Raw genomic sequence first — 2,500 nt, 5'->3', positions numbered from 1 at the left:
TGCACAAGTAGTCCTTCATGAAAGGGGCTGGAAGCTGTTTTCATTTTGACACGAGAGAGAGCGAGAGAGAGAGAGACCACCTTGCATTGTCAATTGCTAAATCTGTATATGGATAAGTAGCCTATGGTTGTCAACTTATTTCGTACGGCCATACCAGCCTGGCAACGCCCGATCTCGTCTGATCTCGGAAGCTAAGCAGGGTCGGGCCTGGTTAGTACTTGGATGGGAGACCGCCTGGGAATACCAGGTGCTGTATGCTCTTTTGCTCATTCACTTAGAAACTGAAATCTTGCAATATGCACAAGTAGTCCTTCATGAAAGGGGCTGGAAGCTGTTTTCATTTTGACACGAGAGAGAGAGAGAGAGAGACCACCTTGCATTGTCAATTGCTAAATCTGTATATGGATAAGTAGCCTATGGTTGTCAACTTATTTCGTACGGCCATACCAGCCTGGCAACGCCCGATCTCGTCTGATCTCGGAAGCTAAGCAGGGTCGGGCCTGGTTAGTACTTGGATGGGAGACCGCCTGGGAATACCAGGTGCTGTATGCTCTTTTGCTCATTCACTTAGAAACTGAAATTTTGCAATATGCACAAGTAGTCCTTCATGAAAGGGGCTGGAAGCTGTTTTCATTTTGACACGAGAGAGAGAGAGACCACCTTGCATTGTCAATTGCTAAATCTGTATATGGATAAGTAGCCTATGGTTGTCAACTTATTTTGTACGGCCATACCAGCCTGGCAACGCCCGATCTCGTCTGATCTCGGAAGCTAAGCAGGGTCGGGCCTGGTTAGTACTTGGATGGGAGACCGCCTGGGAATACCAGGTGCTGTATGCTCTTTTGCTCATTCACTTAGAAACTGAAATCTTGCAATATGCAAAAGTAGTCCTTCATGAAAGGGGCTGGAAGCTGTTTTCATTTTGACACGAGAGATAGAGAGAGACCACCTTGCATTGTCAATTGCTAAATCTGTATATGGATAAGTAGCCTATGGTTGTCAACTTATTTCGTACGGCCATACCAGCCTGGCAACGCCTGATCTCAGAAGCTAAGCAGGGTCGGGCCTGGTTAGTACTTGGATGGGAGACCGCCTGGGAATACCAGGTGCTGTATGCTCTTTTGCTCATTCACTTAGAAACTGAAATCTTGCAATATGCACAAGTAGTCCTTCATGAAAGGGGCTGGAAGCTGTTTTCATTTTGACACGAGAGAGAGAGAGACTACCTTGAATTGTCAATTGCTAAATCTGTATATGGATAAGTAGCCTATGGTTGTCAACTTATTTCGTACGGCCATACCAGCCTGGCAACGCCCGATCTCGTCTGATCTCGGAAGCTAAGCAGGGTCGGGCCTGGTTAGTACTTGGATGGGAGACCGCCTGGGAATACCTGGTGCTGTATGCTCTTTTGCTCATTCACTTAGAAACTGAAATCTTGCAATATGCACAAGTAGTCCTTCATGAAAGGGGCTGGAAGCTGTTTTCATTTTGACACGAGAGAGAGCGAGAGAGAGAGAGACCACCTTGCATTGTCAATTGCTAAATCTGTATATGGATAAGTAGCCTATGGTTGTCAACTTATTTCGTACGGCCATACCAGCCTGGCAACGCCCGATCTCGTCTGATCTCGGAAGCTAAGCAGGGTCGGGCCTGGTTAGTACTTGGATGGGAGACCGCCTGGGAATACCAGGTGCTGTATGCTCTTTTGCTCATTCACTTAGAAACTGAAATCTTGCAATATGCACAAGTAGTCCTTCATGAAAGGGGCTGGAAGCTGTTTTCATTTTGACACGAGAGAGAGAGAGAGAGACCACCTTGCATTGTCAATTGCTAAATCTGTATATGGATAAGTAGCCTATGGTTGTCAACTTATTTCGTACGGCCATACCAGCCTGGCAACGCCTGATCTCGGAAGCTAAGCAGGGTTGGGCCTGGTTAGTACTTGGATGGGAGACCGCCTGGGAATACCAGGTGCTGTATGCTCTTTTGCTCATTCACTTAGAAACTGAAATCTTGCAATATGCACAAGTAGTCCTTCATGAAAGGGGCTGGAAGCTGTTTTCATTTTGACACGAGAGAGAGAGAGACTACCTTGAATTGTCAATTGCTAAATCTGTATATGGATAAGTAGCCTATGGTTGTCAACTTATTTCGTACGGCCATACCAGCCTGGCAACGCCCGATCTCGTCTGATCTCGGAAGCTAAGCAGGGTCGGGCCTGGTTAGTACTTGGATGGGAGACCGCCTGGGAATACCTGGTGCTGTATGCTCTTTTGCTCATTCACTTAGAAACTGAAATCTTGCAATATGCACAAGTAGTCCTTCATGAAAGGGGCTGGAAGCTGTTTTCATTTTGACACGAGAGAGAGCGAGAGAGAGAGAGACCACCTTGCATTGTCAATTGCTAAATCTGTATATGGATAAGTAGCCTATGGTTGTCAACTTATTTCGTACGGCCATACCAGCCTGGCAACGCCCGATCTCGTCTGATCTCGGAAGC

The 2,500-nt window shown here is 46.7% G+C and overlaps 7 non-coding genes and 2 pseudogenes across 7 annotated transcripts in view; all 9 read left to right on the top strand.

The window, feature by feature from the left end:
• The first annotated feature begins 140 nt into the window (after positions 1–140).
• LOC146249898 (5S ribosomal RNA) lies at positions 141–259 on the top strand. The gene has a single exon (XR_014732849.1). It is a non-coding gene; the product is annotated as a 5S ribosomal RNA (ribosomal RNA).
• Positions 260–433: 174 nt separating this feature from the next.
• On the top strand, positions 434–552 carry LOC146249897 (5S ribosomal RNA). Its single transcript, XR_014732847.1, has one exon. It is a non-coding gene; the product is annotated as a 5S ribosomal RNA (ribosomal RNA).
• A 168-nt stretch (positions 553–720) lies between these two features.
• On the top strand, positions 721–839 carry LOC146249896 (5S ribosomal RNA). The gene has a single exon (XR_014733431.1). It is a non-coding gene; the product is annotated as a 5S ribosomal RNA (ribosomal RNA).
• A 170-nt stretch (positions 840–1,009) lies between these two features.
• On the top strand, positions 1,010–1,118 carry LOC146249895 (5S ribosomal RNA; annotated as a pseudogene).
• Positions 1,119–1,286: 168 nt separating this feature from the next.
• Positions 1,287–1,405, top strand: LOC146249894 (5S ribosomal RNA). Its single transcript, XR_014733099.1, has one exon. It is a non-coding gene; the product is annotated as a 5S ribosomal RNA (ribosomal RNA).
• A 178-nt stretch (positions 1,406–1,583) lies between these two features.
• On the top strand, positions 1,584–1,702 carry LOC146249893 (5S ribosomal RNA). The gene has a single exon (XR_014732846.1). It is a non-coding gene; the product is annotated as a 5S ribosomal RNA (ribosomal RNA).
• A 172-nt stretch (positions 1,703–1,874) lies between these two features.
• On the top strand, positions 1,875–1,983 carry LOC146249892 (5S ribosomal RNA; annotated as a pseudogene).
• A 168-nt stretch (positions 1,984–2,151) lies between these two features.
• Positions 2,152–2,270, top strand: LOC146249891 (5S ribosomal RNA). Its single transcript, XR_014733098.1, has one exon. It is a non-coding gene; the product is annotated as a 5S ribosomal RNA (ribosomal RNA).
• Positions 2,271–2,448: 178 nt separating this feature from the next.
• LOC146249890 (5S ribosomal RNA) overlaps positions 2,449–2,500 on the top strand; it is a 119-nt gene continuing 67 nt past the window's right edge. Inside the window, exon 1 of the ribosomal RNA XR_014732845.1 lies at positions 2,449–2,500. This exon is cut by the window's right edge and continues 67 nt beyond it. This is a non-coding gene — a ribosomal RNA (5S ribosomal RNA).

The sequence above is a fragment of the Hypomesus nipponensis genome, chromosome 19 (genome assembly GCF_054491055.1).
Source record: "Hypomesus nipponensis isolate SF chromosome 19, ASM5449105v1, whole genome shotgun sequence".
Lineage (NCBI taxonomy): Eukaryota > Metazoa > Chordata > Actinopteri > Osmeriformes > Osmeridae > Hypomesus > Hypomesus nipponensis.
Note: the sequence above shows the minus strand (reverse complement) of the source record. Positions and strands in the feature narration are given on the sequence as shown.